This window comes from Mobula hypostoma, chromosome 8 (assembly GCF_963921235.1).
Source record: "Mobula hypostoma chromosome 8, sMobHyp1.1, whole genome shotgun sequence".
Lineage (NCBI taxonomy): Eukaryota > Metazoa > Chordata > Chondrichthyes > Myliobatiformes > Myliobatidae > Mobula > Mobula hypostoma.
Genome location: NC_086104.1, coordinates 21,362,841 through 21,389,100, shown reverse-complemented (window position 1 = coordinate 21,389,100; position 26,260 = coordinate 21,362,841). Strand labels below are relative to the sequence as shown.

At 43.6% G+C, this 26,260-nt stretch overlaps 1 long non-coding RNA gene across 1 annotated transcript in view; it reads left to right on the top strand.

The window, feature by feature from the left end:
- Positions 1-25,855, top strand: part of LOC134350070 (uncharacterized) — a 44,006-nt gene extending 18,151 nt beyond the window's left edge. The window contains exons 3-6 of the long non-coding RNA XR_010018801.1: positions 8,269-8,405; positions 12,053-12,139; positions 18,474-18,623; positions 25,591-25,855. This is a non-coding gene — a long non-coding RNA (uncharacterized LOC134350070). The remainder of the gene's footprint in view (positions 1-8,268; positions 8,406-12,052; positions 12,140-18,473; positions 18,624-25,590) is intronic.
- The last annotated feature ends 405 nt before the right edge of the window (positions 25,856-26,260 follow it).

The window sequence follows — 26,260 nt, the reverse complement described above, 5'->3', positions numbered from 1 at the left end:
GTGCACCAGCCCACAGGGCCCATGACAATACCTCATTCATACCGACTCAGTGCTGGAGAAAGGTTTCATAACTGGCAGGTAGGGTGTCAGGAGAAGAGGTTCAGCTGGGCCAGCAGCAGTGTGGGCTGGTTAAAATGCCAGCACTTGCTTTGCTGAGTTTGTGGTCCGTTTTTTTGGCAGTGCTGCTGGGCGAACTATCGCTGGCTCCTTTCCTGCTGCAGGGGTGGCACCGCAGCCTGGCGGTTAGCGTACCGCTATTACAGTGGGAGAGATCTGGGTTCAATTCCCACCACTGTCTCTGGGGTGTTTGTACATTCTCCCCGTGGCCATGCAGGTTTCCTCTGGGTGCTCCGGGTTCATCCCACATTCCAGAACATTCAGGTTAGTAAACTGGTCGCTTGGGCGTAGTCAGGGAATGTGGGCTCACTGAGCGGGAAGGGCTTGTTACCACGTTGTGTCTCTAAACAAATAAATAAGTGCCCGAATTCTTCGTAATAACTACAATGAGCTTCCTTTCAAACTGTATTGAATGAGTGTGCAAGCATTAGCTGATGACTTGAAGCTTTAAATATGTGCTTACCACACAGTCGTTTAAAGCATTACTGTCACTTGGAAATGTCTCCAGGTCCACACCATTAGCAACATTCTGGCCATAAACGTGTTGCATAAAATGCCATTGGTCATTGTGCACGGGTCAACACACCCACACAGTCTGCGTTCTGAGACCTAGTGACAAATCACAATTTGACAAGCGAGAAATTGTGATTCTGACGTTTGCATTCCTTTACAAGGCAAAGAAAGCCCATAGCTACAGTGATGATGAAAGGAGTGGAGGCCATAGAGCAGGGGTTCCCAACCTTTTTTATGCCATGGACCAATATAATTAAGCAAGGAGTCTGTAGACCTCAGGTTGGGGGCCCCTGCCACGGAGCCAAGCATTACTCATCCTCTGCCAGGATCTGCAGAGTCAGGCTGTGTAAAGTGTCAGAGACAGGCAGGGAGGAAGGCTTGTGGCAGCTGACTGTTAGCAAGCGTCTGCTTCTCTTCCAACTGCTCACTAAGTTCTGCATTCTGTACAATACATCTTCTGAAAGCTCTATTTCCCCAGGGACCATTCTGACAATGCCAAAGCAGCAGGGTTCTCAGCTTCTGATATCAGACTGACACACGTCCTTCTACTGCCTGTCCCGATGCGGGGTTTGAACCCAAACTTTGACAAATCCATTTCTCTTCACAGAAGTTGCTTGGCCCGCTGAATTTCTGCAGCAGTTAGTTGTTCCCGTTTCCAGCATCTGCGTTCTCTTGAGTCTCCTTCATATCCTTTGTTCTGCTGGAAACATTCATGCTGGAAGAGTTACTACAGAGATGAGGCAGGGCTGCATACATGTGAACACACACACACACACACACACACACACACAGAAGTCACAAAAGGTCAACAGCAGATACCATTTCATTGGCTCTTCACTCAACTCTGGAACGTCTGGACAGTGACGATGCAAACATCAGGATGCTCTTCATTGACTACAGCTCTGCATTCTATACTATCATCCCCTCAAAACGAATCAATCATCTCCTAGGCCTCAATACCTCCTTGTGCACTGGATCCTCAATTTCCTCACTAGCAGACCCCAGTCGGTTCAGATTGGTAACAACATCTCCTCCACAATCTCCATCAGCACAGGTTCACCACAAGGCCGTGTGCCTAGGCCCCTGCTCTGCTCACTTTACACTTATGCCTGAGGCTAAGCAAAGCTCCAATGCCATGTTCAAGTTTGCTGACGATACCTCTGTTGGCTGAATCAAAGGTGGTCCGAATCAGGACATAGGGTGAAGATTGAAAGTCCGGCTGACTGGTGCCACAACGACAAACTTTCACTTAATGTCAGCAAGATGAAAGAGCTGATTATTGACTCCAGGAAGAGGAAACTGGAGGTCCATGAACCAGTCCTCATCAGGAGATCGGAAGTGGAGAGGGTCAGCAACTTTAATTTCCTCAGCCTTATCATTTCAGAGGATCGGCCTGCGTCCAGCGCATAAGTGCCATTACAAAGAAGGTGCGGCAGCATCTCTCTTAGAAGTTTGTGCAGGTTCAACATGTCAGAGCTAGAGTTAGTGAAGAAAAAAGTAAGAGTAGAGCGCATAAAAGTAAAAAGCAAAAATCGCGTAGATTTTAAAAGGACAATGAGTATAAGGGCACTTTATCTAAATGCCCGTAGTATTAGAAACAAGGATACGGAACTTGTGGCACAGATCTGTACCAAGACCATTACAGAAACCTGGTTGCAAGGTGGAGATGACTAGGAATTAAATATCCAAGGGTGCCAGGCAATACGGAAAGATAGGCAGGAAGGCAAAGGAGGTGGGCTGGTGCTCTTAATTAAGGATGAGATCAGGGCGATTGTGAGAGACGATATAAGATCTACGGAGCCGAATGTTGAGTCCATCTGGGTAGAGATTAAGAATAGTAAAGGGAAAAAATCACTGGTGGGTGTTGTCTATAGGCCACCTAATAAAAATATTGCAGTGGCAGAGGCAATTAACCAAGAAATAACTGTGGCTTTTAAGAACGGAACGGCAGTTGTCATGGGGGATTTTAATTTTCACATAGATTGGGTGAATCAGGTTGGATTGAGGAAGACTTCATAGAATGCATCCGTGATGGTTTTCTTGAGCAGCATGTCAGTGAACCTACAAGGGAAAATGCTATTTTAGATCTAGTCCTGTGCAATGAGACAGGTAAGATTAATGATCTTGTAGTTAGGGATCCTCTTGGAAAGAGTGATTATAGTATGATTGAATTTCGCATACAGATAGAGGATGAAGTAGTTAGATCTAAAACTAGTGTATTATGCTTGAACAAGGGAGACTACAACAGGATGAGGGAGGAGTTGGCTAATATGGATTGGGAGCACAGGCTATTTAGTAGGACAGTTGAGGAACAGTGGAATTCTTTCAAAGAGATTTTTCACAGTGCTCAACAAAAGTATATTCCAGTCAAAAGTAAGGACAGTAAGTGTGGGGAGAGTCAGCCTTGGATAACTAAGGAAATAAAAGATGGTATCAAATTAAAAGCTCATGTGTACAAAGTCGCAAAGAGCAGTGAGAGACTGGAGGATTGGGAAAACTTTAAGAAGCAACAAAGAACAACTAAACAAGAAGTAAGGAAAGGGTATGAAAGTAAATTAGCACAAAATAAATTAACAGATAGCAAAAGTTTTTATAAACATATAAAGCGGAAGAGGGTGGCTAAAGTCAACGTAGGTCCCTTGGAAGATGATAAGGGGATACTGTATTGATATTGGGTGTTAAGGAAATGGCTCAGGCATTGAACGACTATTTTGTGCTGGTCTTCACAGTGGAGGACAGTCTAATATGCCAATATGTTATGGACAAAATGGTAGGTGAGGATCTCAATAAAATCACTGTCACTAAAGGGATAGTGATGAGCAAACTAGAGGGCCTGAAGGTAGATAAGTCCCCTGGTCCTGATAGGATACATCCCAGGGTGCTGAGGGAATTGGCGGAGGTTATAGTAGACACGTTAGTAATCATTTACCAAAACTCTCCAGACTCTGGGCAGGTCCCGGCAGATTGGAAGACAGCAAATGTCACGCCACTTTTTAAAAAAGGATGTAGGCAAAAGATGGGCAACTATAGGCCAGTTAGCTTAACACCTGTAGTTGGGAAAATGCTTGAAGCTGTCATTAAGGAAGAACTAGCAAAACATTTAGAAAGGAGTGGTTCCATTAGACAGACGCAGCATGGATTCAGAAAGGGCAGGTCCTATTTGACAAACTTACTGGAGTTCTTTGAGGACATAATGAGTGCAGTGGATAGAGGGGAACAGGTGGATGTCATATACTTGGATTTCCAGAAGGTGTTCGATAAGGTGCCACACGAGAGACTTATAAATAAGGTATGGATGTATGGAGTCAGAGGAAGTGTATTGGCATGGATAGTGGATTGGTTAATCAATAGAAGGCAGAGAGATGGTATAAATGGGTGTTTCTCCGGTTGGCAGTCAGTGGTGAGTGGGGTACCACAGGGGTCGGTGCTGGGCCCACAGCTGTTTACCATTTACATTGATGATTTGGAAGAGGGGACTAAGCATAGTGTAGCAAAATTTGCTGATGACGCTAAACTGAGTGGAAAAGCAAATTGTACAGAGGATGTGGAGAGTCTGCAGAGGGATATAGACTGGTTAAGTGAGTGGGCCAAGGTCTGGCAGATGGAATACAATGTTGGTAGGTGCGAGATCATCCACTTTGGAAAGAATAATAGAAGAGCAGATTATTATTTAAGTGGTGAAAGATTGCAGCATGCTGTTGTGCAGAGGGACTTGGGAGTGCTTATCCATGAATCGCAAAAAGTTGGCTTGCAGGTACAACAAGTTATTAAGAAGGCAAACGGAATGTTCGCCTTCATTGCTGGAGGAATTGAATTCAAGAGCAGGGAGGTCATGCTGCAGCTATACAGGGTACTGGTGAGTTCATACCTGGAGTACTGCGTGCAGTTCTGGTCTCCATACTTGAGGAAGGATATACTGGCTTTGAAGGCAGTGCAGAAGAGGTTCACCAGGCTGATTCCAGAGATGAAGGGGTTAACCTATGAGGAGAGATTGAGTTGCCTGGCACTATACTCTCTGGAATTCAGAAGAATGAGAGGGGATCTTATAGAAACATACAAAATTTTGAAAGGGATTAATAAGATAGAAGTAGGAACGTTGTATCACTTAGTCAGGCTCATCACAAATTGGTCCTCTGCCACAGTACAGAACACTCAGATCTTGATAGAACAGTAATGTAACTGTAAACTCCAGCCAGCCTCCTCTGATATCTCTGGTCTGACACAGTGACAGCATGGTCACGTAGTCAATGTGACAGTACAAACCAATGAACCTGTAGTACTGCCTCTCAGTAACTTGCCTTCTCTGCTCCAAAAGCACACATTGAGACACAATCACAGGCACTTCGTGCAATCCTGCAACTTGCATGGAACTGGGAGACACAATCTTCACAAGTCCTTCTTAGATTTGCTTTCTACTGGCTGAGTATATTTTAATTGGGAATTTAACATCTGATCCCCTTTGCAGAGGTGTAGCATATTGCCCTGTACATTAGTAGTAATTTGAAAAGTACAAGCATAAATTTGCCCCCTTAAACCTGTTCTGCCATTCTGTTACCTCAACACAATTTTCAGGTAATATTTACCAACTCCAGGGTCTGTTACAGAACCTTGGAGCTACTTTTTTTTGGATGAGAAACAATAAAATCAATCAAGACTGAAACAAGAGAAAATCTGCAGATGCTGGAAATCCAAGCAACACACACAAAATGCTGGAAGAACTCAGTAGGCTAGGCAGCATCTGTGGAAAAGAGAACCGTTGACATTTTGGGCTGAGAGCCATTGCTGCAACAGTTTCACTCAACTGACTTGTTACTTTATTGCAGCCATTTTATTCGGATTAACTTTTGAATGTAGATTACACTTTGCTGTTGTATATACCTTGGGCAGTTAAAGAAAAATGAGGTTATTTGAGTTGCATGAGTTATGAGATTAGATGGACCACATTTAGTGAGAAATTAAAAATGTGATAATGAAGGTTTTGAGTGTAAAACACCATTCTTTTTCCTCCGCGTTCACACTAGACAGTGTTTTGAATTTGCATTGAAAATAGAGGGAAGGTAAAATATACCATTGTCTCCCAGTTCTGCGTAGGAGCCAGGTTATCAGTTTGTTGTCCTCTGAAGTGATGTCAGAGTAATTTCTACCTCTTCTTTTTAGTCCAATTACAGGATGTGAATATCTTTTTCAAGGTCTATATTCATTGAGTGAAGTTGAGGAAGACGATTGATGAGGGTAGGGCAGTGTAGGTTATCTGAATGACTTTAGTAAGGCATTTGATAAGGTCCATCATGACAGGCTGCTCTTGACGATAAAGGTGCTTGGGATCCATGGTAATTTGATAATTAGGATCCAGAATGGCTTGCCACAGTGTAGTGGTGGAAGGGTGTTTTTCTAGCAGGAGAACTGTGGTCAGTGGTGTTCAACGGGGATTGGTGCTGGACCCTCTCTTTGTGATAGACATAAAATGATTTGAAATGTTTTCCAAGATGGTACCCTGGTTTGTACCAGGGCAAATTCTGAGCAATGCATAAGATAAAATATCAACTGCATATCTGAACACTGTTGAGGGTATTCCAAAGGGGATTTTTGTTGAGTCTTCATAAAGCATTGGTGAGGCCTCACCAGTACTGCTGGTGAGCAGCTTTGGGCCCCTATTTTCAGAAAGATTGTGCTGACACTGGAGAGTGTTCAAAGGAGGTTCATGAAAATGATTCCATGATTGAATGGCTAGTCATATGAAGAACATTTGATGGCTCTGATACGTCTTTGGACTGTAGAAGGAAATCGGAGCTCCCGGAAGAAACCCATGTGGTCATGGGGAGAACATACAAGTTCCCAACAGGCAGTGACGGGGATAGAACCAGGGCAACCTGTACTGGATAGGGTTGTGCTAATCACTATGGTCCCATGCTGCCCTAGTGGATTCCACTGGGTTCCTTTGTACTGCGGCTTCCAGTAAATGTACTTTGAACTTTAAATACAGTTACAGAAAATACAGTGCAGGCAGAAATTAAGGCGCAAGACCCTGAGGAAGTAGGTTGTGAGTTCAGGAGTCCAATTACCATAAAAGATGTCTGTTCAATAGTCTCCTAACAGTGGGATAGAATCTGCCTTGGAGTCTGGTGGTATGTGCTTTCGATGAGAAGAGAGAATGTCTCGGGTGGGATGGGTCTTTGATTATGCTGGCTGCTGTACTGAGGCAGAGAGAGTCCATGGAGGGGAAGCTGATTCTTGTGATGAGCTGAGTTTGTTTATTTTATGAACATAGAAACGTACAGACTGAGAGTGGGAGCAGTCTACTCAGCCCCTTGAATCTACAACTCTCTCCAATTTTTTTCCCTGGTATCAGGCAGAGCAGTTGCCATGCCAAGCCACAAGAGGATGTTTTCTATGGTGCATATACAAAACATGGTGAAGGTCCATGGGGATGTGCCCAATTCCTCATGAGGAAGTCGAGGTGCTGGTGAGCTTTCTCGGCCGTGGCATCTATGTCGTTGAACCAGGACAGGCTTTTGGTGATGATCACTCCTCGGAACGCAAAGGTCTCGACCCCCTTGATCTCAGCACCATAGATATATACAGGAGTGTGCACATCGCACCACTACCCAAAGTCAATGACTAGCTCTTTTTCTTTTGCTGGCATTGAGGGAAATGCTGTTGTCATGACAAACTTTTACTATCTTCTTCCTATATCCCAACTCATTATTATTTGAAATTTGGCCCAGTATTGGAGTGTCGTCTGCAAACCTGCAGATAGACTTAGAGCAGAATCTGGCCAGGCAGTCATGAGTGTATAGGGAGTAAGCGGGGGGCTTTGGATACAGTCATTGGCTATATTTAAGGTAGAGGTTGATAGATTCTTGATTAGTCAGGTTGTGAATTGATATGGGGAGAAGGCAGATTAGGGCTGAGAGGAAAATGGATCAGCCATGATGAAATGACAGAGCAGACTTGATGGGCCAAATGGCCTAATTCTACTATATCTTACAGTCTTATGGATAATCATGGCAGGCATATTGTTGCTTATCCTTACTGATTGTGGTCTGCTGGTCATTAAATCAAGAAGCTATTTGCAAAGGGAGATGAGTCCCACGTCTAGGAGCTTGAAGGCAGACCTGTAGTCAATAGAAGCCTGAGGTAAATATCTTTATTATCCAAATGCTTCAGAGGCGATTATAAAGCCTGGGAGATGGTGTCTGACGTGAAACTGTTTTGACACTAGGCGAATTGCTGTGGGTTGAGGTTGCCTGGAAGACTGGTGTTAATGTGTGCCATGAGCAGCATCTCAGAATACTTCATGATGGACTGGCAGTATTAAAAAAATATTGTGTTATTACATCATTGATCCTTCATCGGTTTTCTCAGCAGGTGGTTAGACATGGATCCCTTTGAATATTTATTCTTATTTTAATTTGTTTTGCATTATTAAATTGAAATTACTTTTTAAATATCTGAGTACTTACTTCCAAATATCTTCCAATTTTCTGTCCTTTTAATTGCAATGTAAATTAATCAGAAGTAGAATTTCAACTGCGAAGTAGACATCGCCAATTGTTAAGGCCAATTGCCTAGAAATTCATCGACATAGCTGTTTTCTTCACAATATTAATCAAATGAATTTGACTTTTATTTTCCCAGAATGAAAGGCAATGAAGCTGATTCGTAGATTACTTTGTGGTATTCTTATAAATTCAATCAACTGCTTCCAAGCATGAGTTATATTTGAAGAGGAATCAGGAGAACTAAGTGAAGTGCTGGATGGTGTTCCCTATCAGGTAAATCTATTATTTATCCTTATTCCTTTGTGATGGCCCTCATCACTACACCCCCAATCTGCACAATGCAACCTCACCCCCCACCCCCACTACCAATCACCCGAGCCCCAGGTGATCCCCTGATCTGCCTACCCTCTCTATCCAACAGTGTGCTGATCTTTCTCCCCTTCGCCAGCAGTATGTCAATGCCCTTCATTACAGCCCTTCATACCTCTCTGCCCTGCTCCAGTTCAACATAACGCTTCTAAGACCCAGCCATAGCTTGGCCCTAATTCAGCCATGAGTTATTGGTTGCCCTAAATCCAACTTTAGAACTGTGTGATGCAGGTGAGAGAGCAGTTTTGACCCTGGGCATGGCTGATGTTTACTGCAGGATATGGGTCTGGGCTGTGGGGGAGGAGTGGGTGTGAGGAGAGCAACGGGCAAGCTTGTTCCCTGTTCCTACAGCTTTCTAACAAACCGCTTTGTGTGCTCTAGAATTTCTTGATATCTATTATTGTCTGCCTATATGAAGCAAATCGATCATTACTCTCTACATTAGCTCAGCCTTTGACAAAGTCCCAGATGGGAGGCTGGTCAAGAAGGTTCAGTCGCTTGGCATTCAAGATGAGGTATGAAATTGGATTCAACATTGGCTTCACGGGAGAAACCGGAGAGTGGTAGAAGCTGGTTGCCTGACTGGAAGCCTGTGACTAGCGGAGTGGTGCAGGGATTGGTGCTGGGTCAGTCGTTTCTTTGTTGTAGTGCTCCACGACTCTATTCTTTGTGCTTTTGTTGGTAGTTCACTAGTTCATTGGATATTGGCGTGTATGAGTTCATAAAGGGAATTATATAAATTCAGCAAAAATGGGCAGACTTCTTCAATTTGCTGTTCAGAGTGACACAAAATGTCAATAGTTTCAAATCTTCCACTCCTACTTCTCTCACTTGCTCTCCCTCCCATTAATTCTTCTTTTTGCCTCTTTTCTTTCCTTTGCTGTTGCATTTTCTCTTTTGGGTCAAGGCATACAGGGCCCTGATATGAATACGTGCGCGAATCCCTCAACTGATTTTGGCAGGCCTCTCACATACTGCTTCAAACATTTGTGATTGACGAGCCTGCTATCTCATTTTCCTTCTTTCTTCTTCATTCCTCGTCTGTTAGAGCACGGTTAGTGCAGCGAGAACAGCGAGGGGCAGTGTTTCGTTCTCTGTGTGAGATGTGGGAATTCTGAGAGACATCCAGCCTCCCAGATCGCCACAATTGCACCAGGTGCATCGAGCTGCGGCTCCTCAGAGAATGTATTAAGGAACTGGAGCCGCAGCTCGATGACCTTCAGCTCATACGGGAGAATGAGGAGGTGAAAGGAGCTACAGGGAGGTAGTCACCCCTAAGTTGCAGGAGACAGGTAACTGGGTGACTGTGGCTATACCCCTCAATAATAAGTATACCGCTTTGGATACTGTTGAGGGGGAGCCACGGACTCTGGCGCCGAGCCTGGTGCTCTGGCTCAGAAAAGAAGAGAGATGAAGAGGATTGCAGGGTGATAGGAGATTCCACAGTCAGGGGAACAGAGATGAGGTCCTGTGGGTGTGATAGAGAACCCTGAATGGTTAGTCACCTCACAAGTGCCAAGTTCAGGGATGTCTTGGATCAGGTCCATGGCATTCTAAAGGGGGAGGGTGAGCAGCCGGAAGTCTTGGTACATATCTGCACAAATGACATAGGTAGAAAAGATGAGGAGGTCCTGAAGAGAGATTTCAGGGAGCTACATAGAAAACTGAAAAGCAGGACCTCCAGGGTAGTAATCTCTGGATTGCTGCCTGTGAGGGTCGGAATAGGATGATTTGACAGACGAATGTGCGGCAGAGGAACTGGGTGCAGGTGGTAAGGGTTCAGATTCCTGCATCATTGGGATCTCTTCTGGGGAAGGTATGACCTGCACACAAGTGACAGGTTGCATCAAAACCCAAGGGGGACAAATGTCCTTGTGGGCAGGTTTGCAGGAGCTGTTTGGAAGTGTTTAAACTCCTTTGATAGGGATGTGGGAGCTGGAGTGATTGGGCTGAGGATGGGGCAGTTAGTTTACAAACAGAGGCAGTGTGTAGTGAGACTCCTAGCAAAGACAGGCTGATGATAGGACAACATTGCAGTCAATAGGATGAGTTGCAATGTAGAAGAGTCATGGTCTGGTCCGTGAAATCCACATTCTGGTTCACGGTCCGGTCCGTGGACTCCGGACTCTGGGTCTTCCAGCTGTCCCTTGTTTCAGTTGGGCTTAATCATAGGAACCTGATGCTCGTCTTGGGGATGGGAATATAAGTGGCCCTGGGATCGAGTGTGGGGGCTGGTTTGGCTTGTCAGTATCTGCCTGGAGTAACTTGCTGGTGGAAGGCTAGAGCAGCCATTTGTGATCTCTAGGCCTGGTTGGAGGACCACTGCTTCATGGAGCCTTGTTGTCTCTAGTTGAGGCAGTCATTGTGGTATGGATTTGGCCATTTCTGGGGACAGCTGAGTGGCTGTCTACCACTCTGAGCTGGATATGGATTCAGCTGTTTCTGTAGCCAGTTAAGGTGCTAGCTGTCCAAAGTCTTGGAGCCACCCTGGATTGATCTCCCTTCCTGTCCTTGCCTCCATGGGGTAAGTCAGGCTGACCTTGCTGTTACCCTGTGGTTGGATCTGTCCCTTCCTGTCCTTGCCTCTGTTGGGTAAGTCAGGCTGTCTTTGCTGTTACCCTGAGGCTGGGCTGTTCCCTTCCCCTCTCCATCCGAATTCCTGACAGTTTCCTCGGTGGGTTACCTTGGCAGTCATCCCAGTCCTGCATCCTAATAAGCATCCTGGCCTGGTGTCCAAGGAAGGGTCTTGGCCCTGTGTTCCAAGAAGGAGTGCCTTGTCCTGCCCAGGACTGTTTGTGTTCCTGTCCCTGTCCCTAGTCTGTGTCCAGTCCCCAGTACTTCAGTGTCTGTGTCTTGCATTTGGGTCTGCCATTAATGCCCACCTTGTGACAAAAAGGGGGATAAAATCAAAAAGGGTGATGAATGCAGAATTGAAGGAGTTAAATTTGGATGCCTGCAGTATATGAAATAAGGTAGATGAACCTGTAGCATAGTTACTAATTGACATGTATGATGTTGTGGACTGGAAGAAGATTATAGCTGGGAGCTTCATGCCCAATGATGCACATTGTACCAAAAGGACTGACAGGTAGGCAGAGGGGGTGGGATGGCTCTTTTGGTAAAAAATGAAATCATTAGAAAGAAGTGACATAAGTGGAAGGATGCCACTCTGCCTATTTGTACTCATTGGTTACATGATGTTATGTCATGTTTAGATTTAGAGAAGATTTGCTGTTCAATTTCTGAACCTAGACAAGATTTTTTAACATTGCGGGGACCTTTTTCGAAATATTTTCCAAATCTTTGATTTGCTATTAAGCACAGATGTTGGCTAACAATGTTTTATTATATGATAAGGATTTTTCCTTTTTTTTTTGTAACCAAACAGCTGTTTTTTCAAGTAATGGGTTTAGATTTTTTGAAAAGAGATAATTTTATTATACAATATTATGTTTAAATTCAATGGAAATGAGGTAATGAGACTATATTTGTGATTCCAATGTATTGTAATCGATACATACTATATATCCTTCTGTATTCTTTTATGTAAGAAATCAATAAAAATATTGAAAAAGGAAGAAGGGACGTAGCATTGGAAGATGCAGAATCATTGTGGGTCAAGCGAAGAAACTGCAAAGGTAAAAAGACCTGAAAGGGTGTTCTATATATAGACCTCTAAACAGTAGCAAAGATGTGGTTTACAAATTATAATTGGAGATAGAATGTACATGTCAAAAGGGCAGTGTTACAATAGTCATGGAGGATTTCAATGTACGGGCAGATTGGGCAAATCAGGTTGGTGCTGGATCCCAAGAGGGGGATTTTGTAGAATGCCTATGCGATGGATTTTTAGAGCAGCTCATGGCAGTCCACCAGGGGATCAGCTATTCTGGATTGGCTGTTGTGCAATGACCCAGATTTCATTAGAGCGCTCAAGGTAAAAGAACCCTTAGGAGGAGGTGATTATAATATGATAAAATTCACCCTGCAATTTGAGAAGGAGTAGCTAAAGTCAGATGTATCAGTATTATAGTGAAGTAGAGGGAATAATGTAGGCATGAGAGGGGAGTGGGCCAAAATTAATTGGAAGATAACACTAGCGGGGATGACGGGAGAGCAGAAATGACTGGAATATCTGGCATATAATAGAGCAAAAATTAGTGGAAAGTTATAAGATTGGGAAACTTTTTATATAAAAAAAAACACACAACAGGCAACTGAAAAGTCATAAAGATAAGTTGGAATATGAGGGTACATTGGCCAAAAGTATTAAAGAAGATTTCAGAAGTTTCTTCAGATATATAAAAAGTAAGAGGTGAAAGTAGATATTCGGACCGCTGGAAAACGATGCTGGAGAGGTAGTGATGGGGACAAGGAAATGGTATACAAACTGAATAAGTATTTTGCGCCAGACTTAACTGTGGAAGACACTAGCAGTATGGTGGAATTCAAAAGTGTCAGGGGGTTGAAGTGTGTGAAGTTCCCATTACGAGGAAGGAAGTTCTTGGGAATCTGAAAGGTCTGATGGTAGATAAGTTACCTGCAACTGATGGTATACATCCTAGGGTTCTGAAAGAGCAGGCTGAAGAGATTGTGGAGGAATTAGTAATGAACTTTCAACACTGAATTGATTCTGGACTTGTTCCAGAGGACTGGAAAATTGTAAATGTCACTCCACTCTTCAAGAAGGGGGAGAGGCAGAAGAAAGGAAATTATAGGCCAGTTAGTCTGGCCTCAGTGGTTGGGAAGATGTTGGAGTTGATTATTAAGGATAGGTCTCGGGGTACTTGGAGGCACATGATAAAATGGGTCAAAGTCAGCATGGTTTCCTTAACAGAAAATCTTGCCTAACCAATCTGTTAGAATTCTTTGAAGACATAGCAAGCAGGATAGAGAAAGGAGATTAGGTGAATGTTATGTCCTTGGATTTTCAGAAGGCAAGGTGCTACACATGAAGTTGCTTAACAAGTTAAGAGACCAGAGTATTACAGGAAAGATACTAGCACAGATGGAGCATTGGCTGATTGGCAGGAGGCAAAGTGTGTGAATAAAAGGAACCTTTTCTGGCTGACTGCCAGTGACTAGTGGTATTCCACAGGGATCTGCATTGAGACCGCTGCTTTTTATGTTATGTGCTAATTATTTGGATGAAGAAATTGATGGCTTTGTGGCCAGGTTTGCAGACAATAAGATAGGTGGAGGGGCAGGTAGTCTTGAGGACTCAGGGAAGCTACAGAAGGACTTAAAGATAGAAACATAGAAACATAGAAAATAGGTGCAGGAGTAGGCCATTCGGCCCTTCGAGCCTGCACCGCCATTTATTATGATCATGGCTGATCATCCAACTCAGAACCCCGCCCCAGCCTTCCCTCCATACCCCCTGACCCCCGTAGCCACAAGGGCCATATCTAACTCCCTCTTAAATATAGCCAATGAACTGGCCTCAACTGTTTCCTGTGGCAGAGAATTCCACAGATTCACCACACTCTGTGTGAAGAAGTTTTTCCTAATCTCGGTCCTAAAAGGCTTCCCCTCTATTCTCAAACTGTGGCCCCTCGTTTTGGACTTCCCCAACATCGGGAACAATCTTCCTGCATCTAGCCTGTCCAATCCCTTTAGGATCTTATACGTTTCAATCAGATCCCCCCTCAATCTTCTAAATTCCAACGAGTACAAGCCCAGTTCATCCAGTCTTTCTTCATATGAAAGTCCTGCCATCCCAGGAATCAATCTGGTGAACCTGCTTTGTAATCCCTCTATGGCAAGGATGTCTTTCCTCAGATTAGGGGACCAAAACTGCACACAATAATCCAGATGTGGTCTCACCAAGGCCTTGTACAACTGCAGTAGTACCTCCCTGCTCCTGGACTCGAATCCTCTCACTATAAACGCCAGCATACCATTCGCCTTTTTCACCGCCTGCTGTACCTGCATGCCCACTTTCAATGACTGGTGTATAATGACACCCAGGTCTCGTTGCACCTCCCCTTTTCCTAATCGGCCACCATTCAGATAATAATCTGTTTTCCTATTTTTGCCACCAAAGTGGATAACTTCACATTTATCCACATTAAATTGCATCTGCCATGAATTTGCCCACTCACCCAACCTATCCAAGTCACCCTGCATCCTCTTAGCATCCTCCTCACTGCTAACACCGCCACCCAGCTTCGTGTCATCCGCAAACTTGGAGATGCTGCATTTAATTCCCTCATCCAAGTCATTAATATATATTGTAAACATCTGTGGTCCCAGCACTGAGCCTTGCGGTACCCCACTAGTCACCGCCTGCCATTCTGAAAAGGTCCCGTTTATTCCCACTCTTTGCTTCCTGTCTGCTAACCAATTCTCCACCCACACCAATACCTTACCCCCAATACTGTGTGCTTTAAGTTTGCACACTAATCTCCTGTGTGGGACCTTGTCAAAAGCCTTTTGAAAATCCAAATATACCACATCCACTGGTTCTCCCCTATCCACTCTACTAGTTACATCCTCAAAAAATTCTGAGATTCATCAGACATGATTTTCCTTTCACAAATCCATGCTGACTTTGTCCGATCATTTCACCGCTTTCCAAATGTGCTGTTATCACATCTTTGATAACTGACTCCAGCAGTTTCCCCACCACCAACATTAGGCTAACTGGTCTATAATTCCCTGGTTTCTCTCTCCCTCCTTTTTTAAAAAGTGGAGTTACATTAGCCACCCTCCAATCCTCAGGAACTAGTCCAGAATCTAACGAGTTTTGAAAAATTATCACTAATGCATCCACTATTTCTTGGGCTACTTCCTTAAGCACTCTAGGATGCAGACCATCTGGCCCTGGGGATTTATCTGCCTTCAAACCCTTCAATTTACCTAACACCACTTCCCTACTAACATGTATTTCGCTCAGTTCCTCCATCTCACTGGACCCTCTGTCCCCTACTATTTCTGGAAGATTATTTATGTCCTCCTTAGTGAAGACAGAACCAAAGTAATTATTCAATTGGTCTGCCATGTCCTTGCTCCCCATAATCAATTCACCTGTTTCTGTCTGCAGGGGACCTACATTTGTCTTTACCAGTCTTCTCCTTTTTACATATCTATAAAAGCTTTTACAGTCCATTTTTATGTTCCCTGCCAGTTTTCTCTCATAATCTTTTTTCCCCTTCCTAATTAAGCCCTTTGTCCTCCTCTGCTGAACTCTGAATTTCTCCCAGTCCTCAGGTGAGCCACTTTCTTTGGCTAATTTGTATGCTTCTTCTTTGGAATTGATACTATCCCTAATTTCTCTTGTCAGCCATGGGTGCACTACCTTCCTTGATTTATTCTTTTGCCAAACTGGGATGAACAATTGTTGTAGTTCATCCATGCAACCTTTAAATGCTTGCCATTGCATATCCACCGTCAATCTTTTAAGTGTCATTTGCCAGTCTATCTTAGCTAATTCACGTCTCATACCTTCAAAGTTACCCCTCTTTAAGTTCAGAACCTTTGTTTCTGAATTAATTATGTCACTCTCCATCTTAATGAAGAATTCCACCATATTATGGTCACTCTTATCCAAGGGGCCTCTCACGACAAGATCGCTAATTAACCCTTCCTCATTGCTCAAAACCCAGTCCAGAATAGCCTGCTCTCTAGTTGGTTCCTCGACATGTTGGTTCAAAAAACCATCCCGCATACATTCCAAGAAATCCTCTTCCTCAGCACCTTTACCAATTTGGTTCACCCGATCTACATGTAGATTGAAGTCACCCATTATAACTGCTGTTCCTTTATTGCACACATTTCTAATTTCCTGTTTAATACCATCTCCGACCTCACTACTACTGTTAGGTGGCCTGTACACAACTCCCACCAGCGTCTTCTGCCCCTTAGTGTTACGCAGCTCTACCCATATCGATTCCACATCTTCCCAGCTTATGTCCTTCCTTTCTATTGCGTTAATCTCTTCTTTAACCAGCAACGCCACCCCACCTCCCCTTCCTTCATGTCTATGAAGATGAGGAGAATGGGTGAAGAAGTGGCAGATGGAATACAGTGTCAGAAAGTATGTGGTCTTGTACTTGGAAACATGGAAACATAGAAAACCTACAGCACAATACAGGCCCTTCGGCCCACAAAGCTGTGCTGAACATGTCCTTACCTTAGAAATTACCCATATGGTTACCCATAGTCCTCTATTTTTCTGAGCTCCATGTACCTGTCCAGCAGTCTCTTAAAAGACCCCATCATATCCGCCTCCACCACTGTCGCTGGCAGCCCATTCCACGCACTCACCAGTCTCTGCATTAAAAAAAACTTACCCCTGACATCTCCGTACCTGCTTCCAAGCACCTTAAAACTGTGCCCTCTCATGATAGCCATTTCAGCCCTGGGGAAAAAGCCTCTGACTATCCACACGATCAATGCCTCTCAACATCTTATACACCTCTATCAGGTCACCTCTCATCCACCGTCACTCCAAGGAGAAAAGGCCGAGTTCACTCAACCTATTCTCATATGGCATGCTCCCCAATCCGGGCAACGTCCTTGCAAATCTCCTCTGCACCCTTTGGTAGAAGAATTAAAAGGATAGAGTATTTTTGAAATGGAGAGAAAATTCAAAAATCTGTGGTGCAAAGGGACTCATGCAGGATTCCTTAAAGATGAATTTGCAGGTCGAGTCTGCAGTGATGAGGGGAATGTAATGTCAGTATTCATTTCAACAGGATTAGAATATAAATGCAAGGATGTAATGTTAAGGCTTTATAAGGCACTTGGCATCACTTGGAGTATTCTGAGCAGTTTTGGTCCCCTTATCTAAGAAAGGCTGTGCTTCAATTGGAGAGGATTCAAAGGAGGTTCAAAAATGATTCTGGGATTGAAAGGCTTATCATATGAGGAGCGTTTGATGACTCTGGGCCTGTGCTCACTGAAATTCAGAAGAATGAGGGGGTATCTCATTGAAACCTATCAAATGTTGAAAGGCCTTGATAGGGTGGATGTGGAGAGGATGTTTCCTATGGTGGAGTCCAAGACCAGTAGACAGAGCCTCAGAATAGAGGGACATCCATTTAGAACAGAGATTAGGAGGAATTAGCCAGAGAGTGGTGAATATGTGAATTTCATTGCTACAGGTGGCAGTGGAAGCCAAATCATTGAGTATACTTAAGGCAGAGTTTGATAGATTCCTGAATAGTGAAAGCATGAAGGGATAAGGGAGAAGGCAGAAGATTGGGGCTGAGAGGGAATGTATCAGCCATGATGAAATTGCAGAGCAGACCTGATGGGCTGAGTGGCCTAATTCTGCTCCTGTATCTTATGGACTTAACCATAGAACACTACAACACAGTAAACAGGCCATTCGGCCTTTCTAGGCTGTGCTGAAACTTTATTCCGCTAGTCCCATTGACCTGTACCCAGTCCATAACCCTCCAGACCTCTCCCGTCCATGTACCTATCCAAGTTATTCTTAAAACTTAAGAGTGAGCCCGCACTTAACATGTCAGATGGCAGCTCGTTCCAGACTCCCACCACTCTGAGTGAAGAAGTTCCCCCTAAACCTTTCCCCTTTCACCCTAAAGCCATGTCCTCTTGTATTTATCTCTCCTAATCTAAGTGGAAAGAGCCTACTCACACTTACTCTGTCTATACCCCTCATAATTTTGTAAACCTCTATCAAATCTCCCCTCATTCTTCTATACTCCAAGGAATAAAGTCCTAACCTGTTCAATCTTTCCCTTTAACTCAACTCCTGAAGACCCGGCAACATCCTAGTAAATCTTCTCTGCACTCCTTCAGTCTTACTGATATCCTTCCTATAGTGAGGTGACCAGAACTGCACACAACTGACTTATGGCCTTATCTCACACGTTTTGTCCAAGAAGCGTGCAATGACCTGGAGGCTGAATTCAAATATCTGCATTCTGCTGATCTGTGTGGAATGGTTATAACTCAGGAGTGGAGGTGTTCAGGCTGAATATTTTCCTTTCCATTCTGTAGGAAAACCCAACTCCAGTGGCAATGGGAACAGAAAAGGCTGAAGTACTCAGCAGGTCAAGCAGCCATCTGGGGAAAGAGAAGCTGAATTAAAGATTGTATATTCTTCGTCAAACTCTGTTTCTCTTCATCAATCTCTGTGCCAATTAAGAGGTCAGTTGCTGTCTTCTGTTGCTATTTCAGATTTGTAGCATCGGCAGTCTATTTTTGTTGATTTTTCACTCCATTGGGAAGTCCATTATCCAGAGAAGGCACGAGTCCTTGACAAAGCTCCTCCTCTAACTCAGTCTCCCAACAACAAAGGGACCTTGGAAAACACATACCTCTTTTCACATCTCAGGAGCCACCTGTCGTGAAGCTAAATCTCAGTGATGAAATTCACTGTCTCCTCCAATGTCACTAATTTTGACAGAATCAGAACCAGGTTTAATGCACAGGCATACACAATGATGTTGTTACTTTTGGGGGGGGGGTGTGTACACGTACAACCTTGCTGTTGAAACCTATCCAATTTGATTTTGTCCACAGCGATCTCTCCCCATTATTAACCCGCTCATGACTAGCACTCTGTTGCCAATATTTTCCTTGGTGGAATTATTCCATTCAGATCTCTATATTGCGTGATGTTAATGTCACACTGGCACTGGCTACCATGTGCAGTCACGGGTGAATTTTGATACTTAAAATGGCAGCACAGAAAACGCTTGACGAAATCAGCAGGCCAGCCAGTATCTATGGAGGGAAATAAAAACCGACATTTCGGGCCGAGAGCCTCTTCCTATAGATGCTGCCTGGCCTGCTGCGTTCACCAGCAACTTTGATGTATGTTGCTTGAATTTCCAGCATCTGCAGAATTCCTGTTGTTTGCGTTTAAATTCACTACTGCGAAGCCTCTTCCGGTGATGCCTACACCGAAGAAGTTTAGATCCTCTCTTCGACGGGAGTTCAGTGAAACCATCTCTCACTGCTCCCCATCTGTGATTTCTTCGGCTCTTCAACTTTTCGACCAGACTTTGACTCAAACTCGCTATCACTGCCATGTATCCTTTCTTGGAACGTGCCTCCGTCGCCATTTTTCATGGGGTGATATACTGCGTCCGGTGCTCCCGATGTGGCCTTTTATATATTGGTGAGACCCGACGCAGACTGGGAGACCGCTTTGCTGAACATCTACGCTCTGTCCGCCAGAGAAAGCAGGATCTCCCAGTGGCCACACATTTTAATTCCACATCCCATTCCCATTCTGACATGTCTATCCACGGCCTCCTCTACTGTAAAGATGAAGCCACACTCAGGTTGGAGGAACAACACCTTATATTCCGTCTGGGTAGCCTCCAACCTGATGGCATGAACATTGACTTCTCTAACTTCCGCTAGGCCCCACCTCCCCCTCGTACCCCATCTGTTACTCTTTTTAATGCACACATTCTTTCTCTCACTCTCCTTTTTCTCCCTCTGTCCCTCTGAATATACCTCTTGCTCATCCTCTGGGTCACCCCCCCCCGTCTTTCTTCCCGGACCTCCTGTCCCATGATCCTCTCGTATCCCCTTCTGCCTATCACCTGTCCAGCTCTCGGCTCCATCCCTCCCCCTCCTGTCTTCTCCTATCATTTTGCATCTCCCCCTCCCCCTCCAGCTTTCAAATCCCTTACTCACTCTTCCTTCAGTTAGTCCTGACGAAGGGTCTCGGCCTGAAACGTCGACTGCGCCTCTTCCTATAGATGCTGCCTGGCCTGCTGCGTTCACCAGCAACTTTGATGTATGTTGCTCAAATTTGAAGTGTCTTGTTGGCATTGAACACTATTATATCTTGTAACTTTCCTTGTCAGATTTAATAACATACCGGTATTTCCAAACAGTTTCCTCTTATTCATGGAAACAATGCAACAGGGTGCCTATTAGAAATTTACTACAAGTGATACAAACAGTTTTAAACAACAACAAATATAGAAGATGGTCATTCTGTCCAAGGTCATTCAGGCTCCCTTAGAGCAGTTTATTCAGCTGCATCCCTTGTAGTTCTGCAGATAATTCTTCTCTCAAGAGTGCACTCAGTTTTCTTTTGAAAGTATTGTTCAGACCAGGCTTACCAGAGTGAACGGGCGGTATTGTAGTGTAGCACCTTCTCTCCACGACTGCGTTTGTTTCCTTTGTGTGCTCTGGTTTCCTCCCACATTCAAAAGACGTAGCACCATGGTCCTGGAGGATTGTTGTTTTGTTTTTACTGTGTTACTGTACCAGCAGTTATGGTTGAAATGACAATAAAAGCGGCTTGACTTGACTTAGTAGAATAGCAAGTAGGATATGCTGTGTTGGCGCTGAAGTATGGGTATATCTGTGGGCTGCCCCCAGCACATCTTCAGGCTGTGTTGACCTTTGACACAAACATTTCACTGTATGTTCCGATGTTTTGATGCACATGTGACAAATAAAACTAATCTGTATCCTTGCACATCATTACTATTTGTTATTTCCTCACAACTTCCTGTAAGTTTTGCCTTTCACAATAGCAGCACATTCCTTGTGGCTGGAACTAAGGAGCAAATTCCTTGATTTGACATTTCAACCATGCCTAACTGGACCCTATGTTTATTTAGAATTTTACAACTTTAAGATGTCATATTTTTATATGTACAACAGTGGACTGTTTAGGTAAGAAGTTCCATGAGATAAAATACTGTATAATACTGAAGTGGGATCTAAATTGTATTTCAATTTCATAGTCACAATGCATTTATAAGCTAATGAAAATATACATTAGTTGATTGCAACTTCAACTGAAACCTCTCTGTTACGGCATTATTTATTGCTAACTGTGATATTTTGTACTGTACCTCCATTGACTAAAGAAGAAAAGTGGACATTTATAAAAGCTGTTTTGAGTTTCTCCACATTTTTAATAGAACCAGATTTATTTTTGTAGTTCTGGAAAGTTAGACACCATAGAATTTTGTCCAACAGTTGTGTGGATCTTAACATTGGACCACCATGTTTAAGCTGGAAAGGTTGGGTTTTGGGCCAAAACTTGACAGCGGGATCCAGGCCCAGAGCATATCAATGCAATACAGCCCAGGTCTTAGTGCGAGGAACAATCCAATGTTTGGACAATTTAAACGCCAGGCCATATGGATTGAAAAGGCAGGGTGTCAGGACCAGAGACAAGGGTTGGGCGGGTTCTGCTCGCGCTCCGTGATGTTTACTTGGCTCTGTGCTGCGCTGAGGCGGAGGCTGCGGGCCTGCCCCAGGCTTCACGTCTGAGGCTGCGGGCCTGCCCCAGGCTTCGCGTCTGAGGCTGCGGGCCTGCCCCAGGCTTCGCGTCTGAGGCTGCGGGCCTGCCCCAGGCTTCGCGTCTGAGGCTGCGGGCCTGCCCCAGGCTTCGCGTCTGAGGCTGCGGGCCTGCCCCAGGCTTCGCGTCTGAGGCTGAGGGCCTGCCCCAGGCTTCGTGTCTGAGGACTCACTTTAATTGTATTTGCTTACTTTTATTGTTTGTACTCTCTGCACATTGGGTATTTGACAGTTTTTTTTCTGGGTTCTTTTGGGTTTCTGTTTTGAGGCTGCTTGTAAGGAGACGAATCGCAATGTATACATACTTTAATAATAAATGTCCTTTAAACTTAGTGCTAGAACGATGTACCGGATTTACTTTTATAGTATACAGGCTGCTAATTTAAAGGACAATTCAAGAGTAGCACATTTTCTTGGATGAAAACAACTCTTATTTCACGTCAGTCTAAGATACTTCTCCTTCCTCCTTCACCCAACAAGGCAGGCTTTTACCTCATGCATGTCACTCATTCTGGCACTTTTATATCCACTTTCTTTCCCACATGTCTTAACGCTATTCAGTGTTGGAATGTTAGATGTGCAGACTGAGCTGTGAGTTTCATTAAGTTGTTGACAGGAACAGTAATGGATCTGACCACAATCAACCTAATACTACCACTTGCACTTTCTTGCAGAGGTCATTGGATTAGGAGAGGAACCTGGATTGGCTGGCCCAGTCCTTGGGCCTAGGACAGAGGGGTCAGTTTTAGTATCATCTCAACTAGTTTGACCTGAGACAGCCCCAAGCCATATTTAATGCATTACCTTGACTTCTTTTCCTTTGAAAGTCACAGGATCCAGCGCCTTTATTTTAACTGAGATTAATGACACTTTGATCAGGATCTTATTGCTTATTTACTAAGTTGCCCCATCTGTCTTTCTATAAGTATCACCGTTCCTCTGGTAGTGTCAAATAACTTGCATATTAAATAAAGAATTGGCTTGCAAAGTCAGCCCAGCAAAGGTTACACAAAATAAAAGTCTGGTGTTCATTTTGGCTCTTCTGTTTCCAACCTACTTAAAACAAAGCATAAAGTTTCAGCTGCATGTAAACTATCACCGTGGCAGAGGTGGGAGCTGGAGTCAACATATACAGTATGTGTAAAAGTCTTAGGCACATATATAGCCAGACACCTAGGACTTTTGCACAGTGCTGTAGTAATTTTGTGTTACACTGTACTGCTGCCACAGATAAGAACAAATTCTGTGATATGTGAGTGATGATCAATCTGATTCTGTTATGAGTCTCTATTGTGGACTGGGAGCGGGAAGGGAGCAGGGAAAGGGGAATCATGTTGGGACAAGGGGAAGGGAGAAGAGTGGGAGCGGGAAACATCAGAGACTTTCTATAATGATCAATTAACCGGTTGTTTGGAATCAAGTGACCTTACCTGGTGTCTCAGAACTGAGTGTGTCTGCACCCCCACCACCACCCCCGCCCCGGAACTTCTTTTCTGCCCCCGTCCCGCACCCCTCCCATGGAGCTCCACCCTCACCATTCCCAACATCTATTGGTCCTGTCAGATTTACAACTCACTCTCTGCTCCACATTGACAAATACGGCACTGTGTGCAAAAGTCTCGGGCACCCTAGCTATATATACATGTCTAGGACTTCTGCACAGCACTGTACCTGGAATTATAATAATTCCAGCCATCAAACTCATCCTTTCAATAATACAACTCGGATTATGTTGTATGACAGTTAACTCTATTAATCTTGAGGCAATTTTCAAGTCTTTTTCTTTCCTTCAAATAAAAATTAAGAACAGTCTCTCTACTATGATCTTTCAAGAATTGGAAGGCTACTTTGTTAGTCTTTATACTTCATACTTTATTGTCGTCAAACAATTGGTACTAGAACATACAATCATCACAGCGATTTTTGATTCTGGATTACAAATATTAAATATTAAGATTATTAAAACTAGTTAAAATTAGTAAATATTAAAAAATTAAATTATAAATCATAAATGGAAAATAGAAAAATGGGAAGTAAGGTAGTGCAAAAAAACCGAGAGGCAGGTCCGGATATTTGGAGGGTACGGCCCAGATCCGGGTCAGGATCCGTTCAGCAGTCTTATCACAGTTGGAAAGAAGCTGTTCCCAAATCTGGCCGTACGAGACTTCAAGCTCCTGAGCCTTCTCCCGGAGGGAAGAGGGACGAAAAGTCTGCATACTTGTGTGCATGAATTCAGTTAGCACATCTTTGGTTTGCAACCTCTGGATCAATATCAGGCAGGTTACAGCAAATCCAAGGTTGGATGCAAATTCAACCTTCTGGCAGAGCAGTGGAGAATCTTAAACCTGTTTTTTGATCGTGCTTGAGGTCATCTGCTTGATTGTCTAAATTGTGCTCCTGAGACTAATTTAGATAAGTTAATCGGGGTCCATTATTACCATGAGGTCATTTTAACTTTATTTTAATTGGCAAATCCACTGACTTCCTGCCAAAAGAAGGGGACTGGAAATTGATGAGGAACATTTCTTTGTTTCTCTGGGGTTTCTCCACACTCTCCTCTAATCAGCTCTCCAAATGCTCCAGGCCCTCAACACAATCTTCCTCCAGAATCTCCGGCTGTGTACTCATGTACAGTATGCCAGTGTCCGTTCCAGTCATGAACATGGGCAGCACGGTAGCCTAGTAGTTAGCACAACGCTTTACCATACCAGCGACTCGGGTTCAATTCCCGTCACTGCCAGTAAGGAGTTTGCATGCTCTCCCCATGACCGCATGCATTTCCTCCAGGTACTCTGGTTTCCTCCCACGGTCCAAAGAGGTACCAGTTGATAGGTCAATTGGTCATTGTAAATTGTAGGGTTAAATCAGTGGGTTGCTGGGTGGCGTAGGAGGTCCTGGAGGGGCTACTGTATGCTGTATTCAATAAATAAAGTCAACTAGTAGCAAGTTATTAAATCCAAATCAAAGTTTCTTCCAACACTGATCTCCTGCATTCTCAGCCTTAGCACAGAGTGGAAGTATTATCACTGATCTTAGAAACCCTGAATTGAAATGTTAGAAAGAAAAGCAGGAGCCTGCTACACCATTGGAAAAAGATTGTCCCCTCCCTGTCTGAGCTCTGCCTCCCATGGTTGAGTTGAGTTGTTCTCCGACCTTTGCAATCCACTTGCAAACATTTCGTCACCATGCGAGGAGACGTCATCAGTGTGCTGTTAATTTGTCTCGTATGGTGACAAAATAGATTGCCAAGATCAGGGAACAAGACACCCCAACCATCAGCTACCCGAGCTACACATTTTGAGTTAATTCCTTCTCCCTCCATATTTAGTTTGGCGGGGGGGGGGGTTCCATTTTCAGATGCGCCAACTAGTGAATGATGTTACAAATAGGACACTACATAAAAGCCACTTTGGCTTCATTTAGGCTTTAAAATAGTTTGCCAACGTTCATATACAAAGTACTCAATTTAAGATCTGAAGTGCTTCTGACCTCTGGTAAAGATGTCCTGGAGAACTGAAGATGAAAAATTAAATAGAAGAAAACTATATCAGAAGTACTGGTTAAATTAGTCTTTTGGGGAAAAGATTAACTAAACTACAGTAGTATGCCAGGGAATACCTGATTTACCCATGACTATTTTCTCACCTCAAGGGATTGACTAGATTAGGAAGAAGTAATGGCAACACTTAACAGAGGAAGCAGTCTCGGAGGTCAGAATGGACTTGTTATTCTATATTTTCATGTGTGTTAATTACTCATTAGTTTGTAAAATTGGTAGTTTGCAGTCATAACAAATAGAAGACTTGCAATTAATTTTTATTCTATATTCTCATAGGTCCTGTCTTGTTGGCAAACAGAGCCTGGGGCTGAAAAGACAGAGGTACAACGGCAAAGAGATGACCTACTGCACTGGTAGTTGGTAACTTCAGAGTGAATCATTCTCATCAATAAGCTACCAAAGTTCTACTTTACAGTTGCATGATGTCTTATTTGTATTAGTCTCACATTTTGGAGAAAAAAGAACTAAGAAGACAAAAGCTGGACTGAGGAGTGTAGGTGTGAGTTGGTATAATGAGAAGCTCAAAACAATGGAGATAGTATTTTTGATACCTTTTCTCTGTGCATCTCTTTATAACATCACTACAAACAATGGATTGTTGATAAGGTGCATCTCTGCCAATACATTATTACAATTATGCTCGTATTATAAATGTATGAATGCAATTGTAACTTTCAAGAAATGTAATAAAAAGAAAAACTTTAAATACTCTGGATTTCCAGGATCTGCAGAATCTCTTGTGTTCATGAAGTATTTAAAATGTTTTAAATATATCTTTATCAGTTATTTTTAAAAGAAAATCAAGCAGACCGATCTCATTGTCATCATTGTCCACTTCTCCATCAGGTGGAAAAGCAGAAAAGATGAGCAGCTTTAAGTCCTTGAGTGTCAACATCTCTAAAGATCTGTCCTGGGCTGAACACACTGATGCAATCATTAAGAAGAT